General features: G+C 37.0%; 1 protein-coding gene across 2 annotated transcripts in view; it reads right to left on the minus strand.

Annotated features, from left to right (window-relative positions):
• The window catches only part of GRID2 (glutamate ionotropic receptor delta type subunit 2), a 682,153-nt gene that overhangs the window by 470,562 nt on the left and 194,249 nt on the right, over nt 1–17,342 (minus strand). The gene's annotated exons all lie outside the window — the stretch shown is intronic.

Here is a 17,342-nt window from a genome sequence, read left to right on the forward strand (position 1 = left end):
CTAAAAGTATCTGGAAATAAGTTCTTATCCTTCTCAAAGCTCAAAAAATAAAAGAAACTTCACATATTTTTTGCACTGGAAAATACTACAGGTTCAAATCATGCCAACACAGGATAAGTATGTATGTTAGCTCAGTATAGGTTTTTTTATTTTATATACTGACAGTCCTAAGGCTCCATGTATCTTATATTGCATGGGCACACTGTCAAAGAAAGAAAAAATAAGTTAATAATTTCTTTTTTAATCATATTAGCAGAAGACTTCTGATCTTTCAATTGGTACAGCTGAAATAAAGAAAATAAATAGGCATGACAGAGCAAAAATCTCAAAATACCAACAAACAAGTGAAAACTCTCACAGAACTGAGATGACACCTGGAAACAAATACTTGGAATACAGAATAATTCAACACTGACTTTTCACATTCGGTAACCTGTTTGATCAAGGTTGGGTTTTTCTTTCTTTTGCTTTTTTATTCCTGGGGAGAAAGAGAAGTTACATTGGCTGTGGAGGGAGGACAACTAAAGAATTGCATACCAGCTTCCAGGCCATCTACTACTTCTACAGGAAAATAAAGAGAATGGGTTTCCTCTCCGTGCTTTATTTTCAAAATGAAATTTTATCCATAATGTCATACTAAGGGAAAAATATCAGAATGTGTTTCTTAGTAGATCTAGGTTTTCTTTTCCGAAGGGAAGGGGAAGGGGACTGATCCCCATTTATGGCAATTCAGTTAGAGCAAAGCAAAATCAGATCCTGGTTAGAATTTTTTTTACACAAGCTGAAAATCTGCTCCCATATTCAGAAAAGTTAAGTCAACTGGATTTAACCAATCCTGAGGTCACAGCTATTAAACATTAATGCTGAAACTTCAGTGGTTTACGAAGCTAGAGGATACTTGGGGGGTAAAAACACCAAGCTACAAAACCAGTCAAAAAGAACAAGCTGGAAGGATGGATTTCAAGTCAAGCAAGCTTACACAGCCCATGAGATGACCAAGTCCATTTCAAAGGGCAAAGTAAATCAGTGGGTAAACTGGGAAGAAGGCAAACCAAAGCCATTGACACAGTGTCTGCAGATGACAGTGTAAAAGGCATTTGATGCACAGGAAGAAGATAAACCTGAGCACTTAACACAGAGAGGGTAAAAGTGAAAATCCTGAACTGATGCCTGTGAGAAGAATTCAGAGGAAGAATACGGTATCTTCTCACCATGAGATCCTGACAACCTAATCCAATGATCATGAAAAATTGTATACATTCATATCTTTCTACTGAAGCCAAAATGACCATTTACTTTCTTCACACACTGACTTGCAGAAAATATGTTAGACTAAAGATATATGAGCTAAGGATTACCTAATTATCTTTCAAATTGAACTATCATGATAACCTGAATTTATATCTAGAGCTCTGGATATCTTTAACTTTCAATTTATTACTTCTTGAAACACTCATCAAATATAATACTAGCAACACATGAGTTTAAAAAAGGCAAGGAAAGAGTAGAGAGTTTTAGTAGAAAGTACTATTCCAAGTTACGTCAGGAATTGTTTTAGGTTAGTGGAACATGTCAAGTATTCAAACTAAAACAGTAGATGAGAAAGCAAACAAGGAAGTCTTTCTTTAAGCCATTTAAATAATTTTTTTTTTTTTTTTTTTTTTTTTTTGCAACGGTGAGTCGGTTTCTCTGTCACAGTAACTGGTAAGTAGACTTCTTGTTTTTAGCTCACCCCATAAATTCTTCCATCCTATTTTCTCCTACAGTTTGATCAAGAAAGAGGAGTGAGAGAGTGGCTGGGCGGGCATTTGGTCAACCCACCAGCCACAGAGGTTTTAATACCAGGGCTAAGAAAAAAGCAGTCAGTAACAAACTGTTGAGGATCCTCAAGTTAAAGCATCACACCCCAGGAAAGCGATGACGAGAGGAAAGGAGAGTACATTTTTAATGCCTTCTTGTATCCAGGTTACCGAGACTCTGAAGTGACTCTGGATGTCAGAAGGCATCAGATCACAACACATGGTTAGTGCTGAAGGACTGGCCCACATTAATTCCTGCTTAACATTAATAGCTCTGTGGGTGAGGAGATGTCAGGTCAGGTTTGCAGGTCTACGTGTTACCTACAAGGTGAGAGCACTTGTTCTGAGAGTTTCTAGGCAAAATCTCCATTTCCTTGGCTGCTCAAAAAGACATGGATTTCCTTAAGGTGCTTCAGTGTCTACTGCCACAGATTAGAACCAGGGAAGCATAAAACAGAATCAATACATATTTTAAGTTAGGTCATTATTTAAACATTTCAAGAAACACGTAAGAGTTGTATTCTTTTTAAGGGCACCTTACTAAAAATGTAATAATATCAAAACAGATTTATGATTACATGTGATGATTAATTAGGAGGGTCAGGTTTCTGTTCAGTTCCTTTTTCATTTATCAATGTTAAAATGACTGCATAACACACATTGCACTTTGCAATGTCAAGCACAAATGCAAATCAGCTGTTTCATGAGTGTATTGCCATAAAAGCTGTCTTAGAACAGGCCTTTTGTTACTGCTACAAGTTAAAGACAAAATTACTTTCCTGAAAGCCCTTAATAGAAACTGAATCGAATTAGCACTCAGCCAGTGAAGTTTGAAACTCATGCAGAGAGAAGTTCACATGCACCAAATATGCCTGAAATCAGAATTGCCTCTTGATTTTCTGCTCCTCAATACACTCTAGATAAGATTCCAACCACATACTTGCAGGCTTCTTATTAAAAAAAAAAAAAAAAAAAAAAAAAAAAAAAGAGTATGGAAGGGAAGCAGTTTTGTTTGGGTAGTTTATGAGAGAACTCTAGACACTTCTGCTTTTAGAATGGGTCTCATATTCATCACCTCAGAAGTAGAGCATCCAATTCTTACTGTCACTGGAAAAAGATAGAAAAATTGAGCATTTCGGCTCTGATTCTATTCAATGGAAATGATACATATCAAGAAAAAACACAAAGCTGTCTTCACATGGATAGAAAAATTCATTTTACTGCTAAAATTAACTCAGTCTCAACAGAAACCAGCATCAATAGTGTTTGGTCCTATTTCTGTCTGAATGATCTGTTGAAGCCAATGTAAAAGAGAAGTAATTAAGATTTATAACTGTGTTCTTTGTTGCTGTATCCAGGATATTTGTCTTTGATTTTACTTATTTCAATGTCTAAGAATATTAAAAAGGGCTATGACTAATACAGAAGCAATAAAGAGCTACAAGTAAGATCTAGAAGTGTTCAGACAAAGCTCTATACTGAAAGTTATTACCTCAGATATGATTCTCAGAAATTAATGTCTGAAATGACTAAAGAACAAGTGAGAGCAGAATTTATCCAGTTGCTTTGAAAATTAATTCACGGATATAAACTGAATTAGCAGCTCCACACAACACTCAATTTCCGTCCCTTCTGTTTCTTGTTTTCCTCTAAAAATCCATTTCACAATTTTGTATAACCAACAGAAAATCCAACCTGCAGTTCTGGTACTGAATATTGACATAAAATTCTCAACATTACACTCACTGCCTGCTTTTGTTATCATAGCACTCTTCATGGTGAGTAACAGTCTCTAAAAATAAAACTCAATTTTTATTTTTAATTTTCTTTTCCAAATGCCAGCAAGAATGGGAACCACAAACAGAAGAAACAGCTAAGAGGAAGTAAATTAGAATGGTTCTTAATATAGTAAGTATGGCAGAAGTTGGACAAAATTTCTCCAGAGCTTCCCCATGATTCTGGGATGTTGCAACTTGGACAGAAAGCAAAGATGTAGAAAGAACAGTAATGAAGCTTTCTGATACTGTCATGGAATCAGAAGGAACATAATTCTTTCCCATTGCATGGGGGAAGTCAGGAGCATGACATCTGGAGAAGAAATGCTTCCTCATGGTTATTCAGATTTGTTATTGGTGCTAACTGGGCTTGTGATCAAATGCCTTTCAAGTCCAACAACAAAACCACAGACTCAGCAGCAGACCAGGGACAGGAAGATCATGCCTGGTCCCAATTATACAGGAAAAGCAAGCCAGAATTCCCACTGAATCTGGCTGCATGCATGTAACTGGAGGACAGTCGTGACAATAGAGCAGATGTAGACAGCTCCAAATAAGTGGAGTTTGATCAACTGTTGCTAACACCGTGAATCCCTGAAGAAATGTTCAGAAATTTAGCAAACAATCATCAATGATAGTCTGCTGATTTAGACATTTCCCTTTTCCTATGGCATAGCACCACTGTAAAAATCTAATAGTACTTGGCACATTCTTACTGCTTTGGAAACTACAGGAGAGGCAAAAAAAAAAAAAAGGCAAATCCTATTACTTAGAAATGGAAATTTACATGCTGAGCATGGTTTTTTTTCTTTCTTATCTCCATTTTCTCTTTTTGCAACACTAAAAGCAACTTCAAGGTGCTTTAACATTTAATTCCGTTGAGACTCTTTAATGCTTACATCTAGGTTTGTAAACTTAATTAAAAAAATTAAACAGAAATACTGCAAATACTAATGCTAGCTCTTGAGCATCAAGAGGCATACATGCATATATATATTACCCAACACAACTTTTCATGCTAACAATTAACAAAAAAATATTGTCACTCACAGTATTTTAAACAAATTACCTTCTATTAAAATTATCTTATATTGAACTTTGACACAAGAAAACACAGCTGCACAGATGAGAGTCTGATCACACAACTGGGATACAATTAATATATTATATTAATTTTGTTTGGTTTTATAAAAGATTTTGAAGAACCCAAGAATATTGCTTGGTCTAGAGGAATTCCACAGAGTACTTTTCCATATTTGAAATCAGTTTATCCTAAGTTATTGGCGCTCTGAACAAGGTCACACTCACTAATCTTTACAATGAACATAACTTTTTTAGGGTGAGGATCATTCATAGTTGAGAAAGTTGGAACTGTTTAGCTGGAAAAGTTGCTGGAAATAACTTTAGGTAGTGAACTTTATTACCTCTGTTAAAAAAAAAAAAAAAAAAAAAAAAAAAAAAAAAAAAAAAAAAAAAAAAAAAAAAAAAACCAACACTACTTCTGTGGCTATTATAAAATGGTGGAAACACAAAAATGACCAAACGCATTATTTTAAGGTAAAGTTGCATAAATTATACACAGCAATGATGTCAAATGATTTAGTTGTAGAATTATTTCACCATCTTGGAAACAAATTTAGACTATATATTAGCTTTTGTGCAAGACTAATTTTTTTTATATGTATCACTCTCCTGTGTCATTACTTTTAAAACAGTAATTCTGTACAGTGTTCCTTTTTCAACAAGTCCTATGGGCCTGAATACCTATGAGCATGCCACCCTCTTCTTCTTTTTCCTTTTGAATTCTAGACTTTGACAAACCATTCTCAAATTTCCTTTAGAAAAGCAGGCATGAACTTAGTAAAAATGAAGGATTTAAAAAAAAAATGCAATATACTCTGCTCTGGAAACTATCAGTTCCAGAAGATACACCATTCATTTATTACAACAAAACAAAACATAAAAGCATCATAGCACAGTCTCCCCTTTCACTGCCCCAGTAGAGTCATGTTTGTCATTAAATATCATTTAAGTTTTCTGTAGTTCCTGAATACACTGATGGGACAAATTTCCCTCTCAGTCAGAGGCTTAACCCAGAGGGGATCAGAAGCCGAGTTGTCTGGCATTAACAGACGCCAGGCACAGCACACTCGTGTCTGCAGTCAAGGGAAGGTGGTGTTCTGTTTATTGGTTTAGGCTTAAATATTTCATCTTTTCCCTCCACAAGGACAAGCAAATTGTAGTAACAATTGAAGAATTAAATCAGTGACTATTTTCAATACCGGCAGCATTAGAGAGGAGCATGCTATTCAGGTGTGATTCTAAAAAGCTGTGTTTACAGTAGGTTTCTTTTCCTGGAGGTGGGAGTAGGAGTGTTCACTTTCTCAAACATAATAATGAAAATAGGACATATTTCTGTTTAGGAAAAAAAATTCCTGTTTTTCAAGACTTGATGATAGTTAAAATTACCTATTGAATTATTAAATTTGCCAATGTCAGCTCAGTTTGAGGACGTCGCTGGAAAAATGTTCCCATAGCAGATAAGTAAACCTTTATTTGGTGCCTATATTGAATGGGTTTTTTTTCTTCCCCTCCATTTTAAAATACTTAACTATTCCATTTTTAATTCTCAGTTTTGAGAAGATATTAGATCAATCTTCCTACGATTGAGGGTGGAACTATCAGCTGAGAAAATTGGTCAACAAAAATATTCAGCAGCCCAAAGCAAAACATTTTTAATTAAAAAAAGAAATTTGATAATATACAGACAAGCAGTGTACATGGTCCCCTGTGAGCATTCTCCAGCATTTTTCAGAGAAAGGAATGGCTGAAAGAATGTCAGAAATTCTAAGGGAAATTTATGCTCAAACAATTTCACTAACTCCCAATAACTCTGAATTTATTGCAATAAACTGCTGTCCTGCAACGCAATAGAATTTCACTGAGGACAATGCTAATGCTCATCAGAAAAATGTGTTCGCTTTAAACCAGAGCAAAGTTATATAAAGCCCAGCAAAGTTAGATGTGACACGGAAAAAGCTTCTAAATTTTTATATCAATAAAGTGTACCTAAGAAAGAACCAGCAATTTAAACACCATCAATTTCATGTTTTCATCACAGACTTTAAACCTCTCCCTAACTTAGCAATATAAAGGTAGCATAACTGATAGGAAACATTTGCCATTAATGCCAAACCTTGTAAGACTTGGTAGTTTAAAACGGGCTTGTGTCTTCAAATGTGAATGTCAAAGCAAAGCTGAGTGGGTTGGAAAGAATCAATTCAGTAAATGAATACAACTTAAACATTAACCTTAAGGATGAAATTTGAGCGACATTTTTCAGACTGAATACAATTTTATTAACTGCTACAATTTATCTATTTGCTCTTTTTCTCACTTCATAGCAAAGCAATGGTAAGGGTAAGAGCAGTATGACCATACAAGTATTTGGGAGCAGAAAAGTTACCTTGCTCCTAAACTTTTTCAAGCCATAGCTGTCATTTTTGTCATTAAGTATGAAGCACAGTAAAGCCTTTTGAACATAACAAAAATTGTTATAACTAGAACAGGAATGCCCACACTGTAGGTAACTTCAGGCCTGGGGAGATGTTTGGGTATGGGACTATGAGACTCTTCTCCCTCTGTCTCTCTAGTAAACTTAAGCCCACTTTAAAAACCTTACCTACACGTTACCAGAACAGTCCACTTCCTTGAGTCTTTTTGTAGATAAGAAAAAAAAAATTATCAGAGAAAAACTACCTTGAGTTATTTATCCTGCAAATAAGAGGTTTTTTGGTTCTTTTCACCAGGAAGTGAATAAAAAAGGAAGTAAGGAAGAAACAAGGTAGAATTTCTTGAAACCCATGTTTGCTTAAGTATAAAAAACACCAGCTGAGGATGCCAGTTTCCAAGAAACCTTTCACCTCACATGGCATTACTGGGAGCTCTCACGAGCACAGCCTCCAAGAGCAGGGTCTGAGTTAGCACATAAAGGTCGAATTGTGCAAGCCCCAGGAATATGAAATCCATGGAAAACAAATGTTTAACCCACACGGAGGATCTCCCAGGGAGCACTTTAGCACTGGAAAAAACAAAAGCAAAACAGCATGATGCTGTTTATGCAGCTGAGCTCTTGCCTGTGCAGTGCCACTGTGCTAAGCTGCACCGAGCATGGGCCAAAATTATTTGAATGCCAAACTGCCGAGCCTTCAACCCCATCTGCAATGCCCCAGGAAGCCAGGGCTCCTTACTGATACTCCTCCCTCAGACCTCCCTGGACTAGCCAATAAGGAAATCTCTGAGCACGCACTGAGTGAGGTGGCTGCGCCTCTGAGATTCATCTTAACAGCACCTTGAGCAGTCCTGGCACTTCATTCTGGGATTCCTACAGCATCCACACTGTTGGAAAATATCCCTCCCCCATAAATTGACAAGAAGAAAAAAATTACAGAGATTTATGATAAAAATGTGAAATACTTGCTCCATTCATCATTTCTCTAAGTGATGCTCTTCCTCTTATCCTCTTCCCCCTCCCTTTTCCAAGACAACATTCCTTGCATTTTCTTAGATGACGTTTCTGTTGCAACATTTGAGGATGATAATTGATTGAGAGGAGATAATCAGATGAAGATCAGTATTTCACCTTTCTTGGGAGCCTTATATTCTCAATTCCAGAAAAAAAATATACGCCTTCTAACCACATACTTAGCTGCCAGAATAATAGGATTTACTCTGACGTATAGAGTGTAGAATGTTGGACTAGCTTCAGTGGTAGTCTATTTACTTAAATAATTTTGCTTTTAAAATCTCCGTCTATGTGCTTACCATCATTCCTCACAAACACCCCCCAGGATAAAACCCCCAACCATACTGATTTATTGACTCAACTTCAACAGGTCCACTTCATCCATATTCCCATTCAGCCAAAGAGATCACATGGAGGGAAAAAGGAGTTGTTGTGACAAGGCCCCACATTTCCTTTAAGGATACAGGCAGCTAGAGGTTTGAATTTTATCTTGAAATGAAATAAACATATCTAAAGACTAGAAAGCCCTCTTGGGTTCAAAATTACAGGCACAGTCAGAGAAAGAAAAGAAACACTTCAAAGTTAATTGAAGTAATTAGTGGTACTTTGAAGGCAAAAAACTGTATTTAGCAAGATTTAAAAAATGATTAATGAATTGGTCAACACACCAACTTCTCAGGTTGCTCAGTGTTTGTTTATTAAACATAATGGGATCATTTGCTGTGGAAAATGAACTTTTTCAGGATAGCACATTTTAACTGAAAATTTATTTTTCCATTTAACATCAGCTGTATCTACTGTTTATTGCATGCTTTCAATAATAAATTCCTAATTGTAGCAATTCTAGTAAGAGTGCTGAAGATTTTAGATAGAATTAGATAAATTATTATAGCTTCACTGCTGAGTACACCTGTGCTAGTATCATTCCTAATCTCTTTCCTGCAAGCAAAAAACATGCATCACACTTTTTCCCTTTCTTTATAGAATCCATGCATCCATGCAGGTTGGAGACGAAAAGATGAAATACAAGAAACTGCTGTTGAAAAAGCTGTATTGAGTCTCCTTAGCTACTCTGTAAGTCTTTTGTAAATATACAAAGAATTCGAACTGGCTGATGTAATGGATTAATTTGCTTCAGCAACTGCATAGCTCCAGACACAATCCATCTAAAACATAATTAAAATACATTTGGTAGATCTGAGGCTAAGCTTTTTGGGAACAACAGATTACATTAGAAGGATTTTAATGAGGCCAGGGCTGATTACATCCTTGCTTCCTCTTTTGGACAGGGACTGGGGAATCCTCTGAATGAGGTTAACATACCATTTACCAGCTAGAAGCATACGGAAAACAAGAAAAAAGGGACTAAAACAATCATGGGGTCTTTTGAGCTTTAAGCAGTATGAAATGAAAGTGTTTAGCATGTATTGACTTCACTAGAAGAAAAGCAAGTGGCTGTTATGTATCGCTGTCAGCAGAGTCCTATTATCTATGTATTATTCCTGTATGACTTCCACAAAATACCACTGTTTTCATATTATGTCAGGCATGTTTTAGTATGCATCATCCTCCAAAGACTAACTAAATGCCAAGTACTCGGCGAAATAAAAAGTGTTTGGGTAGAAATGTGCTACACTCCTGAAGTAATTTACATGAATTAGAATTCACATTAGCAATGTTAAATACCCTCTGATACCTCTAGATGAAAAGCATCAAGTCTTCTGTGGGATGACACGATGCTTTCATCATTATCAAGATTAATTGAAGACGACAGAGGTAGGGTGTTCCTCAAAACCCACATGCTGTGGGTACAATTCCCAGGCTTGTCAAATATTTTCTACTTCTTTAATTTTAGGTGAATTGCAGATAATTTCTCTACTATCTTCAGCAGATTTAGGAATGTAGTTATATTCAATATTTATTCTGTGACTGCAAACTGGACATAATTTTTCTTTTTTACTACCACGCTACATGGATGGATTCATTAACATTTGGGATACACGTCATGCTGGAGTGGCAGACATCATATTACTCATCTTGGTGTTAATGATCTAACACTTAAAAATTCAAAACAATCATCTGAATAAATGCCCAGATGTTCAAAAGATTTATCACCTGTTACAGATACCTTGCCAGCCCCTCCTTTCCCCCAGTACTAGAAACCCAGGCCACTGGTTTTAGTCTCTACTATGAAATCAGAAGATCATGTGTTGTTTTTTTTTTTCAAATCCTATCCTAAACCATCTCTAAGAAAGAAAAGGTAAAATAGATTATTTGGAATAAAAGATATCCTTCTGTCTTCTTTCCATAAAACCCACAGGAAAAGTGCAGGCAGTCACAAGAAAGTGATCTGGGACTTGACAAATTCAGTAGTGCCTTAACAATGTCACCAGGTTATCAGGCAGTAAATCTTCACTGGCTCACTGTAACAGTTTGATTCCCTCCTAGGATAACTACATAGCAAGACAAACACTGACTATTTAAACTTCTCCACTTCACTCTGCAGCATTCCTCAAACCCTGCAGTTCCCACAACCTCTTCAGTATACGATTATAGATTTGTAAGATATTACATAATCACTATTTAACACACAGTGTTGCACCTAGCTGCTAGTCTATTTCAAAACTTTATTTGAAATACTGATCATAGATCGCTTAGGCAAGTTATCTAATACTATATACAAAGAATTTAATACCGTGTTCCATCTTTAACATTTACACCATGACACAGTTGCAAATCACCACAATGATATGCTCACTTGGCATTTGAAAACTGAAGCAATCTTTCCAACAGAAAGATGCAGATGAACACACACACAACAGCTCTTAGGGCTGATTCAAAGATTAAATGTTGATAACAGTGGTTTAAAAAATCATGCTAAAAAAGACTATGGGGCTTATCTGCAAACAGATCACAATCAAGGGAATGTAGGCTTCAATGTTAATTTCTTAGATGCCTGAAATTAGGCACAACTGAAGTACCAGACACATATTGCAGAAGAAATTAGTTTACCCATTGACCCCAGTTAGAACTGGAAATTTTAAGCAACATGTTTCAGGCAAGACTTGAAATATCTCACAATACTGTGAAATTGTTCTGATACTGTGAAAATTTACCTTCTAGCAACACATAAAATATTTCTCAAGAAATAACTTTTCAACAGTACAGCTAAGTAAGTTTAAAAATGCAACAGACCACAAGAGTTAGCAATGATGAAATTCTTCAAATACAAAGATATATCCCATGCACGCTTAATGCAGGCTGTAAGCAATTCGAGCAAGAGTTCATGATGTGCAGGGAGACTCTGCACCAGTGAACCCACAATCACCCCGTACAAAACTAAAGACAAGGGAGCAAGTTTAGAGTGACCCAGCGATGTGCCAGTCACAGGGAAAAGCAGCATTTTCACACACGCCCCCCTCGTGTGCACTCCCAGCTGGCCAAAGCAGCGCTGTTAGCAGCGCCTGAGGAAATTCCCCGTTGGAAGCAACGGGGGCTGCAGCGCAGGTTAAGGGCTGTGCCTGCCGCACTGACACAGCCCGGGGGCAGCTCGGAGCGCTGGGGATGCTGGTGACACTGAGCAGAGCTGGGCCACAGCAGGCACAGACAGTAACGAGGTGTCGCTGCCAGAAATGAGCGAAACAAGAGAGCAACGCACAGGGCAGAGCGGGAAGGCAGAAAGACCAAGAGGAAAAGAGTCCACCACTAGGACTCCTCAGCAACACCACCATGTACATACTTTGTTTTCTTGCCATGATCTTCTAAAAGTTCTCTATTCAATAGATTACAACCTTAAAATTTTTAGGCATGCCACAATATACAGAACGACCTCAACTTGCAAAAACAGCAAGAACAACTAATATGGGAATTTTCCTATTCGACATTAAAGCTTCTCTTTACTATAAATAATTTATATTATAAAATGTGGCATAATAGCTTTAGTACAAAAATTCCACCACCATGAAAACTTAAAGTTATGCTATAAATGCAGAGGATTCTTTCAATCCAAGTTGCGCAGAGAAATTCCACTTATCCTCTTTCATTTAACTGGGGACTCAAATACTAAACCTGTTTATTCTCCTTCTGGGGTGCAAAGGGTTTATAATGATGCAGAAGTGTATAAAAATATAATAATGACCAAGTTTTTTTTCAGTTGGGATTACTACATCTTTGAGCAAAGCTAAGAAACTAAATGCATATGATTTAAAAGCTTAACTTGGTATATAAAGAATAACTCCCAAATTTTTTGTTTTATTAATTCTGGGGACATATGCTCCAATTTTCACTTCACTAGGCTATTTACATTTCATAATTCCTTTCCTTTTTATATTTTAATTAACTGATATTCAAACTTCCTTGAGTCCTATTAGCTTTTTATGAATGGGAGGATTCAGGCTGTGACTTATTTACTTCTTACAAGACTGAAATGTGAAAAACTTTCCTTTGATTCCACTGATCCAGAGTGACCTTGGGAAAACCAAATCAAGCCACACTATGCTTAATTTCAGGCTTTCACAGCAGCAGGAGCATTTGGTACTGGGTGACTTCAAGAATCTCCATTCTCAGTATGGGAACCAAGTATAACCCTGTGCTGAAGGTCCAATATTTTTAACATGGAACACAAAAATAAAATACAGCACCATACAGCTATTTGAATTATGAAAAGTGAACTACTGGAGAAAATTTGGTATGCATGAATATTCTAATGATACTAAGAAACTCACACTCACTTCTACTTTTATTTCATTGCCTATTTGTCCCTTTGGTTTGTTTACTCTGCAAATGTATACTGAGACACATTTACTTAATTCTCTTTAGTTCCCCTAATCAGTTTTGACTGCATACTTGTAGTTCACTGAGGCATGGAAGAAAGAGAAAATTTCTCATTTCAGAAACTTATCTTTTTTTTCATATGCAAAGATGAATTACAATATTGCTTAATGAGAGACAGCAGCTTTCTGACATCCCATAGAATAGCTATCAGCAGTTGCCTTTTTACATTACACCTCAGTGACACTTCCACATGTCACAAGTTGCCCTGCACAATTTATGTGAGGGAGAAAGCCCAGCCTACACAACAAAAAATAAATTCTAAAAATTGCTGAGATGATTTCACTGACTGCTAAGGACAGTTTTTAATAGCAGTTTGGCTCAATGAAAGTGATATATCTTTCAGGACCTCTGTCCATGGCCACCAGTACTCACAGAGTTACTGGTAATATTCAGCTAGATCTAAGTGATGGCTGTTGTGTGGGGCTTTTGAGACAGTATTAGTAACAAGACATATACATAAAAATGTATATATCCATATGTGATCAGGGCTGAAATGGAGCACCCATCCTCGAGCACATTTGATCTCAACAAAAGGAAGGGCTTCTAGCTTTATTCTAAGAAATTGTACATAATATTTCAAGACTATTTCCTTTAAAATTAGAAAATTACATTTTGCTGTTTCTACTAATAATAGAACTAGAGAGATAAAGGAGAGCTACAAAGAACTTTTCACATAATTAAAGATTTTTATAAATAATCCCTCAGTCTGCTATGCAGCTAAATTTTCCAACGAAGTCAGAAAGGAAATTATGTCCCTTCTACTAAGCACTGTGAGAGATTCAAGAAAGCCACAAAGGGTTTTATTCCCTGTTCCACTCCAGAGGTGTTACGAATTGTTTCTTTAGACCTGTTATATAGATCTATAAAGGAAGTTATGTATCTAATATATCATATAGGCTTTTTGTTCCTTAGAATTATTTGATGGGAAAACCTTGATTTTTAAGACTATCGCTATTTGTATGGAGACAAAGGCAAGTTTTCAGTGTAAATCCTCTCTGCTGATGAAGGAGGCCCAACATTTTGGAAAGACAAGCCCCAAGTCCCACAAGTGCTGTTCTGTGAGAATCTCCACTGCTCAGCATGAAAGGCTGCAGAAGTTCCCATGCATGCATGAAGATCTTTTCTTAAATAAAGTGGAAAGAGAAAAGCCATATCGCTAGACAGAACTGCCCATCATCCCACACTCACCTGGGAAATCCCAAACCAAGGTCTTGAACAGTCAATTTCGGCTGCACTTGAAGTTACATCTTCAGCAGAGGACAGTGACCTAGGTGCTGTGCTGCTGCAGGGATGGATTTTTTTCCCTCTGCCTGGCATTATCCCAAATAATGAAACGTTAAATAATGTCATTCACCTACAACACAGGACAGCAAGGCTCGAACACCAGACCTAATGATTAGTGAATTACCAATAAAGCGTGGCACACTCACAAATGAGAGGATTTCAAAGAAGACAAATCAGGAACGTGGCATATTCGGAATGAGGGCCTGAATCAGGCACAGTGGAAATGTACATCCTGGCTTTCTGTATCCGTACTTGTGGGCCTTTACTTTTGATGCAAAATCTTAACACTACTAAATCTTACAGGAGTATTAGTACAGAGAGCTATGTTTCGGCAAACCTTCCTGTTCTTAGAAGCAACATTTACTTTTCTCCTAACTTATTTCAAATGTCATTGGAAATTTGACCTGCAAGAATTTTCTGGGCTGATTACCTGGCAAAAAGGAGATTCACATTTCAGATCAACACAAACAACTATCAACCCACTTAAATACTAAACAAGAAAACTAGCTGATCTGAGACAAATCTCTAATCTCAAATGAACACAAAGCGATCACACTGCACAAATCACAAAAACGATAAAGTGGGTCTAGCCTGGAGACCAGAGAAACCAGAGAATCTTCCTGGAAAATGTAAAAGGTTTGAAAAGTATGTAAGCAAGCAGAGGGCATGCTCTTGAGAGCAGGAGCAGCAGCTTGGTCAGCAGCTGACAACAAGGTCTCACTGGTATCAGCAACAGAAAAAGTAAAATATAAAGACAAAAGAACACATACATGGTGACAACATAAGCTTTTGTATTTAAGGTTTTGAAAACCACATCAAGTCTAGTACAAAGATGGCCAGTGGTAGGGCTCTTGTGCCAATGGCACGAGACAGGTAATTTCTTTTTTTCAGATTTTAGACATATCTTTCCACTATTTTGTAATATATTACGTGAAATTGCACATTCCCATATACTAAGTACAGCCTTGTTTATTTTCTCCCCATTTTGCAATCCATTCTTCATTAAAATTTATACCACGAAGACTTTCAATAACTCAGAGGGAAAAGAATTCACAACTATCGCTTTGGCTGATAAATGCTCACCTTATCTTAGAAAGCACTATTTGTCCTCCTGCCTGACACATGTTAGCATCCCTGTGCAGAGAAAGAATCTATCTTGGAATCGCACAATGCATATAACCAGCTCCTCAAGAACTGATTTCTAACCAAAGGGAAAGCCACACATGTACAACATCCAACTGTTTTTGTACGAGAACCTTCTTTTCACAGCATAATCTCTGTGCACACATTTAAGCTCTTTATGATATAAAAGGAATCTTTTCTGTCACTTTAAAAATCAATCAGTGGAAAGTGGGTAATGTAAAAACACAACAGGCAAGCAGTGTGCTGTAGTAGGAATAAGCCATAGCCAGAGAAGGCACTATTCTGAATTTCTCAGCATCAGTTCACAAGAGCTTATCTCCTGTCCTGCATTAATCAAGGCCTCCAACACTGACTTTGCAGCACTTACTGATAACAACAGAAGCAATAAAAAAAGGTTTGGTGCTCAGTCCCATGTGTGCTGCTGTACTTTTCTGACAGGTATGACACTCTCTGCTTCCCATGACAGTTGGGGTTAAATAGCCAACAACAGACACAACTTGCAGCGCACTGCTAGGACTGTTCAACCATAAAATAAACACCGCTTAGCACGTTTTAAATAAATACTAAAGAATTAGAGAGCACATGGTAGAAACATTAATCTCATAATCCTCCTAGCATGTCTGCTGTTTAAATGGACACAGACAGGGGGTGTAGCACCAGCTCCAGCCTTGAAATACATTCTGGTCCCTAACTTTAAAAAGCGGTGAATAATCACATTCTTCCTGAAGCTGTTGGATCTGGCTTGGTTGTTCAGAATAGGTTGCAGCTGATGAAGGTGAGGTGTGTGTAAGGCCAGCCCAGATACATAATAAACAGAAGATGCAGATACTGTGTCAAGAACCCCTGATAAAGAGAATAAACATATTCCCACTTCGTGCTTGGAAAAGGTGCCAAACACACAGCTGACAGATATATCCAGATTTCTGCCTCTAAAACATTCATACGGTATGACTTCATTAATAGGTACTCTTTACAATCCTCCATTGCTTCTCTTTTACACCTCTTCCTAGAGAGCATAAACAGCTGCTTGGTGTGATACACCAAACCCACGTACATGTCCTTAGGATTTGACATGCAGTAGCTAAAGAAAACCTTCTCCCCAAACCAAAATGTCACAAACCAAGCGTACGTATTGATCTTTGCTCTGAGTATGACGTTCATGACACAACCCAATTTTATTTCATTTAAAATAATGGCAAACTATGAAAGCAAACCAGATCAGATTTATGTTGATATTTAAAACTCTTCTGAGGTCTTCGCTGATGCATTAGCTGCTGTCTGTCAAAATAGTGGATGTGCTGTGCACAAATGCATGCAGGATGAAAAGCTGCAGCTGATTTATGTCTTTATTACTTGACACTAGCAGAGCATACCACAGATCAGAAAACACAGTCTCTAAAATGATTTAGATCAGGATGATTTTATGTCATTAACATATTATAACCAGAGCTCAGAGCTGACCTCTGAACTGCAAGCATTATTTCCAATCAAAAGCAAACTGGCATCGTTTAGTCTGGAAAATAAATTAATAAATCCCTTCCATAAAGAATCTTATTCTGCTTCTACCTGTAAACTCCATGGGATCTGGTTTCCTATAATTTCCATCAAGGTTTCCACAGTAAGAATAGTATATCTTATTCTTTTTTTTAATATTTATTTAGAAGATCTCCAAGTTAGATGTTAGTGCACCGCAGAAAGATTGCTACACATGCTACCTCATTTTGGTTTCTGCTAGCTACAGCAAATACTGATGGCAGGAGCCTCTCAAAACAAGAATAACTAGGTTGAATAGGAGCAGAACTGGGCCTACAAGGAAACTCTTAAGCAGTGTAAAATTAAGGAGGAAAAATAAAATCAAACTTCGAATTTTGATTGTTATTTAAAAGGAAAATTTCTTTCTTACTCTTACACAAATGCACAAGTACTATTCATTGTCAGGGCTTCATTTAATTTATGAATTTCCGATTTCATGACTCATTTCTC

This window comes from Sylvia atricapilla, chromosome 4 (assembly GCF_009819655.1).
Source record: "Sylvia atricapilla isolate bSylAtr1 chromosome 4, bSylAtr1.pri, whole genome shotgun sequence".
NCBI lineage: Eukaryota > Metazoa > Chordata > Aves > Passeriformes > Sylviidae > Sylvia > Sylvia atricapilla.